Source organism: Otolemur garnettii, unplaced genomic scaffold, assembly GCF_000181295.1.
Source record: "Otolemur garnettii isolate 467f Iridium unplaced genomic scaffold, OtoGar3 scaffold00197, whole genome shotgun sequence".
NCBI classification, from domain to species: Eukaryota; Metazoa; Chordata; class Mammalia; order Primates; family Galagidae; genus Otolemur; species Otolemur garnettii.
Window position 1 is genome coordinate 1611206 of NW_003852592.1, and position 18751 is coordinate 1629956.

The window sequence follows — 18751 nt, forward strand, 5'->3', positions numbered from 1 at the left end:
GACCACTGGATCTGAATAAGAAAGAGGGAGAAATAGGAATGTCAGGGTGGAGCCAGGCTCTTGGCATCACTCTCAGTGTGCAGAGGTCACAGTTATGACCCGGAAGGGTATTGTTAACCAGGATGTCCAGCATGCCAGGTCCCAGGACAGTCACAGGACCCCAAGGAAACAATGCAGGCAGTGGCTCAGCAAGACCTGCCCATCTGGAAGAGCCCAGCTGGCAGTTAGTATTCTAAGGCAGCTGGGGTCTAGGAAGTCGGATTCTAAGATGAGATAGTTCTGAGAGGGAGCCAGGTTTTAGGGTCCTGTCAGTTGGCCTTGGTTCTGGGCAGACCCCAGTTCTGGAGTGACCCAGCAGAAGCTCACACATCTTCTCTCCAGGGCTGCAGAGAAAATGGACACACCTGGCTATTCAGGGTTCAAGCTGAAGCCACAGGCCCACATTATAGGGCAACCTGCCAAAGTCCTTTCTGTCTCCTGAACTGCTTAATACTCTGGCGGATGCTGATATATACAGGAAGAATCATCTTGGAATTTAAACAACTGCTTCTAGTTTATTCTCTTCTCTGAGAAGAGAATAAATGAATGACCCCAAGAATAGAGTCTTTTGGAATCTTCAGCCTGTATAGGGTAAGTGCTGACCCCAGAAATTGTATCTTCAAAGGGTGACACATTTAGGGAATGGTGTGCTTTTCAGATTTAAATAGCATTACCTCTCTTTGGAGGCCTGAAAATGTGCGGGGATTGGACCTCCAGTTTCACACTGAAAACATTTCTTCTCTACTGACTTCATAGCATTACCCTGTTCCCGGCAGTGTGTTAAGTGTAGTGTGTGGGTTTGTGCACACACACACTTATTTGTGACTGATTTCTCTCTGTGACCCTGAGACTTGGCACTGTCAGTCCTTTCTGGATGAGCAAGGTGAGTCTTAGAGACGTGAACTTCTTACGATCACAAAGCCAGGGAGTGATGTGACTGGATTTGAACTTCTCATGTGCATCTGGCTCCACCCCTTGCTCCCCTGCTCTGCTGTGGAAGGTTATACGGGACAGCTAAAGGAACCCAGGGTGGGATAAAAAGAGATGGCTCCCAGTGGCAGCTCTCCTTTTAGCTAGCTTTGCAAACTTTCTTAGTTCAGTTCTCTTCCACTCATTTAAAAAAAAAAAAAATTGTAGACAATCTTTTATTTCCCAAGCACTGCTTTAGTGAAAAAAAAAAAAAACAGGCAAAGTTTGTTCCTCATATAAACCTATATATAAACCTATACTTCAGCACAGAAGACAGATGCCCAGCAATAAACCTAGTGAATACATTACAAAATTTAATACAAAATACTATTATAAATTACAAATTAAAAAAATAAAAATACTATTAGAAATTATAAATTACCAGAGGAGAGAAGGGAGTGGGATGGGGGTCATGGTATATGGCACACTTCTTGGGGGTGGGACACAAGAGGGACTTTATCTAACAAATGCAATTGGTGTGACCTAATGCTTTGTACCCTCAATGAATCCCAAACAATAAAAACAATTATAAATTAAAAATGTAAATGACCTCTAATAAAAATAAATATATTGTTAACAAGTAAAATATCCTAGAAGAAAAAAGCGCAATGCAGAGACATTGGGAACGTACGTGGCAGATGGGCACACAATGGTCTTAAATAGGGTGATCCGTGCAGCCCGCTGAGAAGGCCATATTTGATTTTTTTTTTTAGTGTAAAATCTTGAAGGAAGTGAAGGAGTTAGTTAAGCAGACATCCAAGGGAAGGATTCCAAGCAGAGGCCAGTGTGAAAGCTTTGTGTGTGGCTGGCATATCTGAGGATGAACAGGTGGCATGGCTGGGGTGATGTCAGAGTATCGTAAACATCTGAGACAAGAAAGGCCTCTTGGATGGTGGCTGGGGATATGGCACTTCTTGATGGGAATTGGGAAGCCAATGGTGGCGGGGGATATGGCACTTCTTGGTGGGAATTGGGAAGCCATTGTAGGGTCTCAGGCACAGATGTGAGACAAGCTAAACTATTTACCTTTTTTTTATTTATACTCTTTAATTTTTTTAATTGTTTCAGGCTAATTTGAGAGCACAATCAGAGTTCCTCCTAATTGTGTCCTGCCCCCAAGAGGGGTGCCATATACACCCTAACGTTGTGCCCATCAAGTGGGCACACACCAATCCTTCTCCCTCCTTCCCTCTTCCAGCTTCCTCATCCCTCTGCCTCCCCCCACCTTTTGAGTTTGGCTTTATGTGGGTATTAGGTCATCTACTGGCTTCATATTTGTATTGAGCACATTGGATTCTTGCTTTTCTATTCTTGTGATACTTTACTAAGAGGAATGTGTTTCAACTCCATCTAGGTTAATACAAAAGATATAAAGTCTCCATCTTTTTATGGCTGAATAGTATTCTATGGTATACATGTACCACAGTTTGTTAATCCATTCCTGGGTTGATGGGCATTTAGGTTGTTTCTCCATCTTGGTGATTGTAAAGTGAGCTGCAGTAAACATTCTAGTGATAAAAGGATTTTTTTTCCCCTTTTGGTAGATGCCCAATAATGGGATTTCCAGATCTAATGAGAGGTCTAATTTGATTTCCTTGAGGAATCTCCACACATTTCTTTCTAAAGATGTTGTATAAATTTGTAGTCCCACCAACAGTGTAAAAGCGTTACCTTCTCTCCACATCCAAGAACTTTTTAAAACAATTTCTCTGGCTTCTGTGCTGAGAACAGACTACAGAGAAGCTAAATAACAACCATTTAGGCAAAGAGTAAATAGGGAGGAGATGAGGATAAAGATAAATAGTGCTCCATAATCAAGAGGTTTAGAAGAATGGGAAGAACAGAAAGGGCCACTGCGGAGCAGCAGCCTGCGAGGGAGGCCTGGCCAGGGGAAGGACATTGTGCTGGAAGTGGGGGGAAGACAGTGTCATAGGGACGGGATGTGATCAGCTGATGTGTCGAGTAAGGTGCAGCCTTGGAGTTAGCAACGTGAAAGTTAATGGTGTCTGGGACAAGTGCCATTTCAATAAAGTGATGGGGACACACACCTACTGAGCATAGCTTTGAGGCAGAACAAGATGAGAAGGCTTCCTGGCAGCAAGACGTACAATTCTTTCCAGGAGTTTCACTGCCAAGAGGAGCAAAACAATGGGGCACAAAGCAGGGAAGAGAGGAGCAGCAAGGAGAAACCTTTCTGGAAGTGGAGAAATAGCAGTGTGATGATGGGAAAGATCCAGAGGAGAGGAAGGCAATGTGGTTCAGGATAAAGAGGGAGGATCCCCACAGCGGTGCCTTGCCTTAAGCATCCCTGGTTCAGGATAAAGAGGGAGGATCCCCACAGTGGTATCTTGTCTTACCCCAGTTTCTTCTGTGGAATGGGGTTATAATCTGCTGTTATCAAGGGGGTGTTTGGAATGTGCATGAGATATGATGGCAGTATATGACATACCCTGACTGCCAGGTGTGGTCAGCACCCACCTTTCCCACCTCCAGGCCTGGCTTTGTTTTTTTCCTTCCTCCTCAAGGACAGTAGCAGCAAGTGACTTGGCACCTGCCTTGCATGAGGTGCCACACTCCACAGATGTTAACTCCAGTGTTCCACAACCACAGCATCGTCTCTTACTCTCTGGGGCAGGAAATTTACATGATGCGTTTTTCCAGGAGGTTAAGGAACTTGTGATAGGCTCCTAGGGAGCAGAACCAAGACACAGATCCTGGTCTTTATCACAAAGTCCTTGTTCTATTTTATTTCCCCATTCAGCCTCACATTCTAGTCTGCTTTCCTGTTGTCGCTTTCCCCTCTCCTCATTCTGTCTGGATTCTTCACTCTTACCCTACCCTACCTCATCCCCTACACCCCTACCCTCACTCCCAGCCACTCTCTCCTCATTAACAGTCAGCACTGATAGAATTAATACCTCACTGTCCCTACATTCCCCATGCAAGGAGCAGTGTTTTCCTCTTACAATGGGACCTTGCTGCAAACACAGTGCTCTTTCGCCTTCTCATGATCAGTCTCTTAACAGCAGAATTTCACGCATGGCAGTTGGTGGAGGGAAGAACAGGGACTTCCCAAAGCCACTGAAATGTAGCTTTGAAGACCTGTATCTTTTCCCCTGACAGATTGTTCTGTCTTTTCATGCTATTTATTTAGACAACTACTTATTCTTCAATTCAAGTTTTCAAAAATTTATGACTGCAACATCTTGGCAGGTCATAACCCAACTGCCTGTTTTCCTGGCGTAAACTTGATCAATGCTGGTGTCTGCCTCATTCTAAATACCCCTCTCGCTGGCTCTTTTTTCTCTCTCCTGTTCTCTCGCTTTCTCTTTCTTTTATACACACACACACACACACAGCACTTCTGAAACAAGATCACTCAGGCTCTACTTCTTTCCTGTCTCTGGTGCTGGGAACTTGGAGGGGATTTGGGGAGGATGGAGTGACCTGCCACGGTCCCTAATAGGTCGGATCAATATCGCGAAATGTGCCACATCCTTCTTCATTTCCTCATCACGCGGCAGCTGATAGCCTTGCTTCGCCTGTGAAACTTTCTCAAAGGTCTTACGCTTTCATTTCCTGGGCCTTCTGGCTGTAAGAAGCCTGAGACAGAGCGAGGGAAGCCGCCCCTAGATGCGCCAGTCTGTGGTGCTGGCTGCTCGCTGTTCTGCAGCCTCCATAGCACCTGTGTGCGCCCCGGCGCGCAGGCGCGCGTGATTGAGTGTGTGCGAGACTGAGATTGTGGGGTGTATGCGTGTGCGCATGCGTGCATGGGTGCGTGCGCATGCGCACATACCAGCCTGCGTTCCTCAGTGTTAGGACGTCGGTAACCTCCGTGCTTCCCCCTCAGGGAGCTTCACTTACCTCAGGAGGGACAAATGCGCAGGGTTTATTCCTCCCTACTAGTTAATGCCTTATGGAAAACTTCGCCGTCGTGATTTATTTCTCCCTACTAGTTAATGCCGTATGGAAAACTTCGCCGTCGTGATGTGGTGCAGCAGTTAAAGTGGCCAGGGACGCTTCTCTGCCCTGACTTGTGGGGCTCACTCAGATACAGGACTTGTGGGACGGTATTTCTGACCTTCGGCAGAACAGGCCGCGCCTACGTGCTGTAATTCAAACGGAAAGGCCCTTCCCTCAGGCGCGCCTCAGGCGAGTCCGCCGACCCTGGGGTCAGGTTCTCGTCGTATAGACCCATCCACTCCTGAGCGTGAATTCTGCACCAGGTTAGCGTTAGACACCTGGAAAATTCTGAAGGAGCGGAAGCCGGGAAGGGTGAGTCAAGTGATGGCACCTGCAGATATTTCCAGGCGTCCTCAAACTACGGGCCCGCGGGCCACATGCAGCCCACCAAGGACATTTATCTGGCCTGCGGGTGATTTTGCCGCCGCTGCCTGTCCTGCTTAGCAGCCGACTTGTCCCGGGGCCCGTAGTCTGGCCCTCCAACGGTCTGAGGGACAGTGAACTGGCCCCCTGTTTAAAAAGTTTGAGGACCATTACTTAATCCCTGAAATCTGTGGCTGTTACCTCACGGGGCAAAAAGCATTTTGCAGACGGCATTAAGAATATTAAGATGGGGAAATCATCTTCAGCTGGACTCAGTGAATAAGACCCTTAAAAGTAGAAGGAGGCGGCGGAAGAGGGCATGTGGAGATGGGAGGTGAAATGATGACTCAGCCTTCCCTGCTGGCTCTGAAGATGGAGGAAGGGTCAGGTCAGGGGTGTGGGCGCCCCTTCTGCAGAGAAGCTCGGACAGGCGAGGGTCAGATTCTTCCCCGGGACCTCCGGAGAGGAGCTCAGCTCTACTGGCAGCACAACCCAAGCCTGGTGAGGCTGGTGCTGGACTTGGAACCTGCAGAAGTGTAAGAGAGTAAGTTTGTGTCATTTTAAGCCATTAGGCTTGTGGTCATTTGCTATAACATCACTAAAACTTATACAAGAAGCAGCTTTTGAAAAAAAGGAGTCAGACCAGCTAGCTGGGAGGGCAGATTCAGGGTTGCTAAGTCCAGCCTAGAAAAGACAAAAGGGGACTCTTGAGGAGCTGGTGGTAGAAAGTAAGAAATGACACAGAAGCCACAACAAAGCCAGCCAGAGCCTCAGGCTTTAGGTGCCACTCACACAGAAGAGACATTTACAGGAGGGTGACTCTGTGTGGTTCTGGAGGAGGCAAGGGTCAGAGGGAAGGTGTGAACGGTCACAGCCGAGTATTGGGGATAGAGAGTCAGCTGCCCTGGCTATGTCCTAGCTGCCTGCTACCTCTCCCAGATTATCAAAGGTGCTTCACGCTTCCGTCCATAGAGCTGCCACCATTCAGGCTCCTTAGCACCGGCTGGGAGTCTCGTCACATACAGTTTTACAGATGAAAACTATGAGGAGGAAAAGCAGGTAAGGAGGACGGCAGGGTGGGTATCTGTTCCAGAAGGCTTGTATTTTGCAACTTGGCTGGTATAGAGAAAAACATACTAAGTTTCAGCAACACGCTGCATCTCTTTGGGGGTTGCTGAAGTCAAAATAAGCCACTATATAATTTCCTATGGCAAAGGAGACTCACGGCATGTAGCTTCCAGGGAGGAATTTTATTTCCGTTTGTGCCTGGATCTCAGCACTGGCTGTAGTGATGCCATGTGGTAGATCATGATGGGCCAATCTAGTGAGGTTGATCTTTCTAGAAATTCTCTTCCCACACAACCGCTGAGCAGGTATGAAAAGTGTATGAAAAAAGGAGAGTGTTGTGCATTTTATGCAGTGCCGAGAGGTTTGGAATATAAGGAAGACGTGTCTCTCTCTTTTCTTCCCTAACATTTGAATCAGTGACTCTGTGACATGAATTTCTCCCTGTGATTAGTTTCATGGACTATTGCCGGCAAGCATCTCTCTCTATGTTCCTGGTAATGTCTGAATTATAGACAGTTCTTATCGTAATATTTAGAAGTGTAATGAACAAAAAGCATTACATAAAATGCCAGGAATCTAGACTGGAAACAAAAACTGATAATTGCTAGTTAAACTTGGCTACACCACCTGTTTATCTCACTGGTCTCCATGGATAATAAATTTGAGGCATCAGTTTGCAGCCTTCCATTGTTTAGGACTCCCCAGTGGGATTTCACAGTAACCCACTTCCACTTGCCACTGGGGGCAGCATCCAGGTTTGTTTGGGTGCCTAACACACCCTAACTGTCATTGCTGGGCAGAAACCCTCTCCAATGTGCCATGGGGGGGTCCAATGGCTGACACTCTCAAGGATCTGTGGGTCAGAGTGATCCCCCAGTGCCGTGCCAAGTCAATGAAAAAATAAGTGAACAAATGAATTTCCTAGTACTCAGTTTCTGGCTTGTCTTCACTCTCTCTGCCATCCCTGCCTTCTGTTCTTTGCTGACCAGAGGTATCCTCTCAGTCCCTGAGGGCTCCCTGCCACACTTCCCTGGGCTATGGCCTCTACGCCTGCTCATGTATCATAGTGTAGCTGCCCTGCCGGCCTGCTCTGAGCCTAGTGGTGAGGCCTGACTTCTCATTTCCTGGATGCCGGGAAGTCTGAGACACTGTTGGGTTCTGGCAAAGTACTCAGGTTTTTCAGATTTACATTCTATTCTGCTGATCCAGACAGCAGCAGGTAAGAATGTCAGGAGGAAGAGGAGGAAACCAAGGAAGAGGAAAAAAGAAAGCAGAGACAGACAGGAGGAGAGGTTAAGGGGCTGTTTTGTTTTCTCTTAAAAAAATGTTAACTTCCAAAACCTAAGAGGAAAAGCCTCACAGTGAAGACTCAGAGTTGGCAGGCACCTGTGTTGACACTTGGCTCTGGCCCTTCTTGGGTAGACAGGTACCTGGCCAGAGCGTCAGTTTAGATCATCTTTGGGAGACACACAGGTCACCTTGCCATTCACCACAGCCGCTGGCATGAAGGGAGGGCTCTGCATAGGTGCCCAATGTGAACTAGCCCAGCCAGCAGGTACACTCAGCTTCCCTGCGTGGTCTTGTCACAGGGCCTTGATTCCCCAGTCTTCCTAAACCTTCAGCTGTGGCCTTCCTCTACTCTAACCAGAGCCTCTGGCTGCAGGAAACCCCCAAGATCATAAACAGGCCATCAAGTCTGTGGGGAGCTATGGGTGGATGAACCACCACAGTAAAAGCCATGAAGAGCAGACATTGATCCCAAGTTGGAGCTGAAGTGCGTGAACTTGATCATAAACGATCTGAGTTACTGTGGCCAGTGGCATGGGACGCTAGTGCTCCATCCCCTCTCAGGTTGTGCACGACTTGAATCAACTTCCCAGGAGATGATAGTCACCCTCCTAGAGCCAGCAGGGCTGGATTCCATCCTGCCTATGACATTTACAGAAGTCACATTTCCCTGTCAGAAGTCCCTCATCTATAAAATGGACAAAAGAAATATTTCTCCAAGGTGTTGTAGAAAGAATTAAATGTGTTTAACTGCACAGAGTACCTAGACTAGGCCTGGCGTTTACTGGGTATTTGTGTAAGCATGTTTCACAACCTGGCATTCCTTGGGGCCTGTGAGAGTCCTAAACATCCACGTGTCTATCCTGTACAAGCTGACCGTGTGCACTGTTCTTCAGGCCTGTGCATCCTCTTTGCCTCCATAGAAGGCGCCTGGGTGGAGGCTGCAGATTTAACTGGCTCTCGGCCTTAGCACCGGTCCCTCCCCTTTCCATGCAGCCTTGCCTGTGAGGACTGCAGCAATAGGGCTCTGGGAACTTGTTTCCAGTGGGTGTGACCCCAGAGAACCTCAGGGGAATAGCAGAGGGTGGTGGCAGGTGCAATCCCTAGCTCCTTCCTGATGGGGTCAGCTCTGTCCCTGCTCTTTCTGTGCTGTGGGGACCTTCACCCAGCTACCTCTGGCCCACCAACTCAGATGTACCACACAGCCTCCTTGGTTTTTCCACTTTGCTGGACACTTTTCTGGAAGGACGAAGCTGCGGGGCTGTGCTGCTGATTTGCTCTGAACCTGAATCCCTAGAGCTACCCAGGGGCTCTGTCTGTCCTCCCCAGGGTTCCCTTCTCGTCCACTCCCCTCTCACTCCAGGAGCACCATGTACAGTCTCAGGAGAGTGGGAACACCTGTCCTGTGTCAGGTTTCCACCAAAGTCAAAAACCAGCTTCTTATTTGTGGGGGGCTGTGCTGTCTTTCCCCTAGAACAATAAAGAAGGGAAATAAAACAAATGAAAACTTAGGGGTGGCAAGAAAGGAAAGCACCCCCTACTTTAAAATACCACCTTACTCTGACCTAATTCATGAGAAAATGATTTTATAAGGGAGCCTGGGGTCTCAGGGCAGAGGTCATTCTTCATATACTGCTGGGACAGGGGTGGCTGCTGCGCAGAGGTGTGTCCAGGCACATAACTGCACCCTGGCCTCTCTGACTGCACTGCTACCTTGCCCTCCCCCCAGTGGCCCAGCCCAGCCTTCCCCCATGCAGGCAGTACAGAGCACAAGAGCAACTTCATTCACTTTTCCCAGGGGAGAGATAGAATTCCAGGGAAGTGAGAGTTTCGGGATTGTGTTTGTGTCTCTTCCCCAACATAATGAGAGACAAATATGATAGCTTAGTCCTGGCAACCCAACCACAGATGAACTAGGACTTCAGAGTTGAGGGTAGGCTAGCTGGGAAACTGAGGTTAAAGGTCTGGAAGGAGTATCCAGAAGGACACTCAATCTGTGTGGGCTGGATGTGGGAAGCAGGCCTGAGAGAGGCAGCCGGGAGTTCAGCACCAGGGGCAGGAAAACAAATCACATAAGAGAAAGACAAGCTGAGTGGAGGGCACAGCCCTGAACCTCTGCTCTTCAGTCTTGCTGGGCAGGGGGGAATCTGCAGAACCAGCTTGAGGGTCCAGAGTAGTGGAAGCACGAATCTTATGATTAAAGTGCATCTTCCTGAAGCTTCTTGGGAAACAATCTCTGCTCTGGCTAGAGGACTATATTTTGTCAGAGAGTATTATCTTTTATATATTTATATCAAGTGTGGGAATAAACAGGCTCTACTGTTCTGAGGATGTATGTATAATAGGTCTCTCAAGCCTAAGGGGCATTTTATCTCTTGTTTTTATGAGTGATCTAGAAGGGCAAGTTGACAGAGAAATCCCTAAAGTTATCAATAACGTTCAGCATTTGCTGGTTGTAAAATATTAAGCAGACAGAAACAAGTAAACTTTACATCTTTTCACCCTGGAGACGAGGGGTCCTCAGCTGAAGGCTAGATCCTCTTTACTTTACTAAGGGATCTCACCTTGGTGAGTTCACTGTACCTCTAAGTCCTAAATTTTGTCATCCTAGTCAAAATGAATCATGGACACTGGCTCACACCAAATTAAAATCAAAGCACGTGAGGAGATTGAAATCTTCTTGGTACACAATGGAAGACATTTTGATCCAATAGAAGGAATTCTCATTTCTTCTGCTGGGGAGCAGCCTCTTCCTGAAGAGGTCAAAATAATGACTCTCAAGTTGCATAGCGAGCATGAAATTGGAGCAAATGAGGTGGACAGTCTGGGAGATTTTTATCCAGGCCATGGCTTGGTGTGATGAATCATTCCTACCCTTTGGTACAGTACAACCCTCTAGTAATTAAATTAAAGTTGTGGTCTTAGCTCACTGTGTTAGCTCGGGCACTGCTGGAGAAATGCTGCCAACTTTTGTCCTGCTAAACTGCCCCTTCGTGTCCATATGTTACAGCACAATTGATTAGGCTTTAGCTTCCTAAATAATAAACACATTCCTGTGCCATCTGATACCCAGGTCACCTTGTGCAGAATCAGGGACAATCCAAATCCTTTGGCCATATATTTACAGTTTCTTATTTACTCACCTAGATTTCTAAACATTGCGTGCAGATCTTAGCAGTTGAATCCTCAGAACCAAACCTTGTATCTCTTACGTCCAGCTGCTTAGGGGAAATATCACCCTCGCTCTGTCGGCCCCACACCTGCAGCACCACCTCTGCCAGAGGCTGAAAGATAATTAGAAAAACTTCTCTGTTAGCAAAGGCTTACATTTTAGCAAAAAATAGCTATGTGTGACTTGTAGTCGTATAGGGCATTGTGTATAATCCACTATAAGCAGAAGGGACCTCTTAAAGTTCGAAGTGGTTTTATTTAAGGAAAATTCATTAACAAGACTCTAATAAAGTGAAATGATGAGGTCAGTTTCTCACATGGGTGATGTAGGTTAAAAATATAATAGGCATGCAAAGGTCTAAATAAATTCTTGCCTGACATTTATAGACGATTACACGGAACAGTGGTGTTCCTGTGGTGAATGAAGGTGAGTACCCAGGTATTCCCCCCGCATTGACTCAGGTGCTGCCTTTACAGAGATAGCTCTGGACCAGGTAGACCACACCTGAGAAAAGCCATTCTGCTGGGTGTCCTCACCTCATAGGCAGTGGCAGCCCAGGTGTGAAAATCTGATTTTGAGATTGGTGTGCAGAAGTTTTACCTAAGAAGTTCTCTAAAACACCTGAACGAGAAGCAAGTGGAGTGAGACCAAGGGAGAGGCTGGGCTGTGAACTCCCAGGTACCCAGGAGCTTGGATGGTCCTCGGAGTTAGTGGCCCTCCCTTGAGGCAAAGGAGCTGGGCACCTGCCCTCTTCCACCCACAGGCTGCAAAATAAGCATGGAATTAGCCAAAACCAGAGAAGTGGGTGAAGGGGGTGTGATGTGGCTTTCTCCAGTCAGGGGCAGATTATGGCAAGCAATGCAGGGGAGACACATGAGCAGGACCTGCTCTCTGCAGCTGGAGAAGCAAGGGCTTCCATCGTGGGCAAGGCACTGGAGCACCCAGCAAGGGGGCACTCACAGGCGCTGACCATCTGTGGATATCTGTCATGAAGCTAGAGACAAGCCCTTTGGTGGCCCTGAGACATCGTGCATTGTTGGCTAACATAACAGCAGTGGGTGAACAACATCCTTTCAGGTGCCCAGTGATCATTTTCTACCAAAGACAAGATGTTTCTAGAATTCACTGCTATTCAAGGTACTATCTTTTTGCTTGATTTTCAAATTAATTTCTCACCTCTCTTCTACTCTAGCTTGTGTTGTGAGATACTGAATTATGGAAGCTCATTTTCTAGGCTCTCTTGCAGATCTTCAGTGTCCAGCTAGTGGGGGCTGGCACTGGGAGACCTGGGCGTGAAGGAGGGAGCCGCCAGGGGTTCCCTCTTCTCCCTGCTTTGGGCTGCCTCTCTGGAAGTGACTCCATCTGCCCCACCGTCCCATCTCCCACATGCAGCCCCTGACGTAGGCTTAGCTTCCACTGAGCAGCTCCAACCCTGAAGCTTGGCAGCACTGACTCCGTCCTGTTTTCTCCAGCCCTAGAGGCGATAGCAGTTTCTTGCTACTGCTAAATCTCTGGGTTGCCTCATAATCCCTTCTCTGAATTTTCAGCTCCTCTAGTATCTTTATAACTATCTCCCCATATTAAAATCTCTCTACTCTGTTGGCTGGAACACACCAAAAGGCAAATTCAACTAAATTGCCAATTTCACCCCGAGACTCGGCCTGGTGCAGCTGGCTGTCCACAGGCTGGATAGGGCAATCTGAGGCCCCAAGTGCAATGGTCACTGACTTCCACACACTTCCTGGGGCTCCTCACTGTCACACAAACCAGACCTACCCAGATCCAAATTTTGGCAGGGGAGACCAGTCTGGGTCACCTTCCTCTTGTATAATATGACATGTGTGCGGAGATTTTAGAAATGCCTTGTTTTCAGGAATTTGTTGTTAAGAGTCAAATCCTATCATAAAATACCTTCATCACAGCAAACATGTAAAGTGCAGAGTTGCCGCTCCTCTCCAATCACATCACAGAGGGATGCAGAGATTCACATGTGTTCAGGACAACTGATGCACTGGCCCTTGCGGGCTGATGGGGAAGGACTTAAAAATAGCACATTCCATTAAAAGAAAAAAAAAAAGACTCTGGTAACAAAATAAGTGACTATTCTTTGTCCCTTTTTTATGCAGACACCAACCCCCTCACCAGACTCTTCCTGGAGTTGCAGTTTCCAGGAAGTGTTGGCTGTACACAGTGGTGAGCAGCCTGGGAAGGGGAGCTTAGGGCCACCGCCCCCTCCTCCTGGTCTCCCAGTCTCTCCTGTACAATGACCCACGATGGCAGAGGTAACTTACCTGGCGTTGCTGGCAATACCTGGGACTGTCTACAGAGATGTAGAGATTCAGAAAGGGAGACTAATTGGGATACTTTGCAGAAAGTTCAAATTCGCAGTGATTTTGAGATTTTTGTTTTAATGTATCCATTATTATTATAAATGGGGAACTCTGGCTCAGCAGCTAAGGTGCCAGCCACAGACACCAGAGTTGACAGGTTCGAATCCAGCCCAGGCCTGCCAAACAATGTCAACTACAACCAAAAAATAGCTGGGCATTGTGGCGGGCACCTTGTAGTCCCAGCTACTTGGAAGGCTGAGCCAAGAGAATCACTTAAGCCCAGGAGTTGGAGGTTACTGTGAGCTGTGACGCCATGGCACTCTACCCAACATGACAGAGTGAAACTCTGTCTCAAAAATGCAGCTTCTCTGTGTAATTGTACCATTTAGTCCATATTTTTTACTGTACCTTTTGCATTGTTAGATACACAAACAGAACAGAACCTCTGTAAGTTGACCATCCAAGGGACTGGAACAAACTAGTCAACATGCAGAGGTGGTCAACTTAAGGGACTGGGTCTGCTGCACTGACATGTGCATGCAACGTGTGTCTGGTCTGTGTAAGGAGGTGGTCAGCCAGGCTGGTATTGGTGTGGAGCCCAGGAGTGGTAGGCTGTGCCATCTGGGTTTGTGTGAAGTGCACGCTGTGTGTTCACACAGTGACAGATTGCCTGGACACGTTTCTTAGACCATGCCTATCATTAAGGCACATGTGACTGTATAGTGCTGAGTCTAAGACAGGGCAGGTCCAACCACTTGTATTTAAATTCTTCCTCCCCAAGTTGTTCTAGGAAATGCCCACTCAGAAGCTGATGGAGTGAGGCATACAGAAAATCAGATAAACACTGAGAAACCCTTGTCCTAGCCTCCCCTGGTTGGTGCTAGATGGTGAGATGGGAACAAGTCATAGAAACTCTCTGAGGTTCCTTTTCCTTGGCAGAAAATTGGGCATAAAGACACCAACCATACTACTTCCCAGGGTGCCATGCTGCTAAAACATGTCAGTACATAGAAAAATGTGGCAAGCACCCTGTTTGCCATATTTCCAGAGATTTGTAGAAAGCAGAGATCAGCAAACTGTTTCTGAAGGGCCAAATAGTAAAATTTTAAGTTTTCAGACCAAATAGAGTCACTGTTGCAATTAAGCAATTCCCCCACAAAAGCAGCCATGGACAATCCCTAGGTGACTTATGGTCACTGTGCTTCAATAAAACTTTATTTGAAATGGGCACCAGATTGTATTTAGCCAGTGAGCAGTGTGCTGCCCACCCTTGGGATAAAGTCCTCCCTGCCCCCTGCTTTGTTCAGAGCTACTTTACTGGAAAAGCCTCCCTGCCCCCCTCCCCAGGCCCAGGGCTTGATGACTCAGCCCAGCCTTATTTTGAGAGCACCAGCTTTTTAAAGCAAAACATAGCTCACTAGAGGGGTTTAAGACACATAGTCATCTGCTCCAGGAGGAAAAAAGCAAAAGCCACATTTATAGTCCCAGTCACAGCCATCCCTCTTTATGAATATGTTTACGTCTGCATTTAGAGACCGCTGCAGACACAAAGTGCTGTGGAAGAGGAGTGCCATGGATTTCACTGAGGCCGTACAGCAAACAAGGCATGCACAGCGGCATGTCACCCCCCAGCCCTCACTCCTTAACACACAGTCACATTTATTTCCACATATCACTGTAGACTGCGAGGGAGTTTTTGATAGATTTGAGAGGAAGCAGGCACTTACCCACTGTCAGGAATCTGGCTGGCTGCCTATCTGGGGCTCTGAGGAGCTCACGAGCTCTGTCTCCAGGGCCCAGTGGAGCTCTCCACCCTCTAAGGGTGGGCACAGCTGGAGCCCAGCCTGGGCCATGGAGGGCCCTTCCGTCACAGTTGTGCTTCTTACCAACTCTCTACTAGGGGATCACAGAGTCAGCTGCCTTGGAGGGTGTTTACTTTCGGGTCCCTTCATTAAAATGACGTCTGTTAGCTCAACACCGAGTGTTTCAAACACTGCGTCTGATGGGGGAACCCACGAATCAATCCTCACAGAGTACTGAAATTGGACAGTGCTGAGCGGCCCATTTCTTGGGCCATAGACAGATTAATCATCTGTGAGTGAGCTGGAATTAGAAACTCTGTTCATGCGGAGGGCCTAAAGTTTAGATTTCCTTTGAAATCTGCACCAAGGTCTGCCTGTCTTGAAACAGGAGGCGGGCTTCTGCAGTGGGCTTTCTCGGGAGAAGGAGCACAGCCTAGAGACTGACTGGTTGGAAGAAGAGGGAGGAAGCTTTGCCGGGAGGTGGGACAGCTAAGCCAAGCAGCTAGTGAACATGCTTCAGATGACTCCATAGCACCCGGAGAGTGTACACTGAGCTTCTGAGGCTGAGTTCTACAGCCCCCGGAGGGCAGAGGTCTGTAGGACCAAGTGCAGGTGGCCCCAACCCCAGTGAGAAAGCACAGGACCACTTAAAATATAGACTCTTGTCCCAGGGAGCCAGATGTGGAGAGACTACCTTGGGGATCAGACACAAGGATTGGAAAACAACTTCTTAAAACAGCTGAAACACCCATCTGCATGCTGACACTGCACCCGCGTCTATATTAAGCTATAGTCTGACACCTGTTTGTGGCACCCAACTGGTACCAGCCTGAGTCTGAGTCTAGACTGGGACCCTAGAGCAGGGGGACGGGCCGAGCCTGTCAGCAGGCAGTCAAGAAGTAGGTCTGTACAGGGACAAAATGAGTGTGGACGCACAGCGTGTCAGGCATCATGCGTGCTCACAATTTCTCACGATTACAATTCTCTCAGTATTTACTGCTTTACTTAATCCTCGTGGTTTACACGTATTTAATCCTTGCTTGGAGAAGCAAGGATTTTCTGATTTAGGGAAGCTGAGGGCATGTTCCTTTGGCAATGATTGTTAACCTGTTATGAATCTTTTTTTTTTTTTGAGACAGAGCCTCAAGCTGTCCCCCTGGGTAGAGTGCCATGGCATTACAGCTCACAGCAACCTCCAACTCCTGGGCTCAAGCGAGTCTCCTGCCTCCGCCTCCCAAGTAGCTGGGACCACAGGCGCCCGCCACAACGCCCGGCTATTTTTTGGTTGCAGCCGTCATTGTTGTTTGGCGGGTCCGGGCTGGGGATTCGAAACCGCCACCTTAGGTGTACGTGGCTGGCGCCTTAGCTGGTTGAGCTATAGGCGCCGAGCCAACCTGTTATGAATCTTAAAGAGCATTCGTGTTAGCACCGTGTGGGCTAAAATAGTCCTGTATGATTTACACAGCCCAGCTTAACCATCCCATGCAGTATTATTTCTCTGAAAAGCTATTCCAAACAACTGATTTACAAATCACTGCTGTGTCTGACATTTAGTTTTCAGTTTGGGACTGCTGGTTATACACAGGGGTGAGAGTGTATGTGTGTTTGTGTATGTGTGTCTGTGTGTATGTGCGTATGTGTATGTCTCTATGCCTGTGTGTATGTGTGTACGTCTGTACGTCACTGTCTCTGTGTATGTGTTTGTGTATATGTGTGTATGTATATGAGTGGTTGTCTCTGTATATCTGTGTGTGCATGTATGTCTGTGTACATCTCTGTGTATATGTGTGACTCTCTGTACATCTGTGTATATCTGTGTGTGTGTACACTGCTGTCTGTCTCTGTATATCTGTGTGTGCGTGTATGTGTGTATATCTCTGTGTATGTGTGTATGGGTATACGTCTGTGTATATCTCTGTGTGTATGTGACTGTCTCTGTGTGTATGTCTGTATATCTCTGTATGTGTGTGTGTACATTGCTGTCTGTCTCTGTATATCTGTGTATGCATGCATGTCTGAGTATATCTGTGTGTGTGTACATTGCTGTCTGTCTCTGTGTATATCCAGTGTCTCTCAGATCCCCTGGCTGTCCCACAGAATGAACACCTACTCTTAACAGAAGCCTGATCCTCGAGTCATTGTTTTTGGTTTTGTTTTTCCCCAATCCTCATATGAATATATTCACTTAGTCCCATTCCTTCCTATACCTCATCAAATAAAAAATTGTTTGCCAGAAACAAATGCTTCCAGTAGCACCTCCCTCTTCCTTGTATTCCCTGAAGAAGTCTGCAGTGCCACCCCTGGGGTTTATCTCCATTGTGTGGAGAGAACAGAATCACTGAAGCTATACTGGGGTGTTTTTTTTTTCCACAACAGAGGAGAGAGATGGGGGAGAGAGGGGCCTGTCCAGCCTTTTCCAGATGATACCCGGCACGTGGGGTGACCTGTGCACATCTACACTTCCATTCTCCACGCAGCTGGTGCAGCTCAGTGGGTTTGAAATGAGGTCTGACAAGCAGGCTTTACCCCTCTGTCTCCTTGTAATTTAGGACTCTCTGCAAGACAGGGAAGAAGAAGAGGTTGTTGGAAAAATATGTATTAAAAATACCCTAACTTTAAAAGTAGGAAGAAACAAAGTATAAAAGGAGAAAAGGCAAGGCAGCTTCTTTCTTCTAAGCTGAGTCCCACAGGGAGACAGATGCCGGGAACTGAAGTCCTCCTTGGTGCCCTCGGGGTCTCATTCTGGATGTGCAGAATCACGTTTGCCAGCTCCTGCTCCATCACTAGGAAACGTCGGGTCTCCCTCCTCCTCAGAGCTCCTGGACCTAAATTGTTTTCCTACGCAAGACACTATAGAATATAGAAACATATGATTACTGGGCACACTAAAAGGTTTCACTTCTTATATTAAGAGAAAGATAGTAGCTTGGTTTGCAGAGGTATCCCAGCTCAGACGAGGGCACAGGGAGCTCAGTGGAGCTATCCCTGGGGCGAAACGAAGTGATTAAGCTGAATGCTGAGAAAGAAAGGGAGAGAGGAAGGAATGATGATCTTTGTCTGCTTGAGAGCTTGGGGGTTGGAAGAGATAGTGAAAGATCAAAATTGCCCATCCTTATGGTTCACAATATCTGCAGTGTAACAGAAAGAACACAGGCCTTGGAGTGAGAAACTCTGCAAGCAGGCCGGGCGGTATCTCTAGTAGGACGCGCGCCCTTGGAATGACATTCACTCTTTCTGAAGCTCCTTCTTTCAGTTACAGACACATTGGAATGACAGTGTTCAAGGTAGCTGCCAAGTATTTTAGGATAACCAAATGAGAAAATGCATTTAAAACATTGCGGAAACTGTAAAGTGCAATACAAATAAAAAGGCTGTATGCTTTTTGACCCTGTTTGTAAGGGACTTAAGCCAGGAGTTAAAGGCACTGATTTCTGATCTTCTGAAAAAATGAATTCTGAATAAGATTGTTATTAAGACTTAGCTATTATATAAGTAGCTGCTCTCTATATAAAACAAAATATTATTTTGGTCTATTTCTGTTAGTTATATTCCATGGTGTTACTGTTTGGATACATAGTACGCTAATTGACAAATGAATGGTTGTTCTCATTTAATTAGATTTGGAACGATATTTTTTAAGACATAATGACTTTCTAACTTGTAAATTTACATTTTGGTTTTTTGAATTGGTGTGGGTGAATAATAATCTTTTATAGTTACATAGCATTTATAATTAACAGTTTCACACATTTTGACAC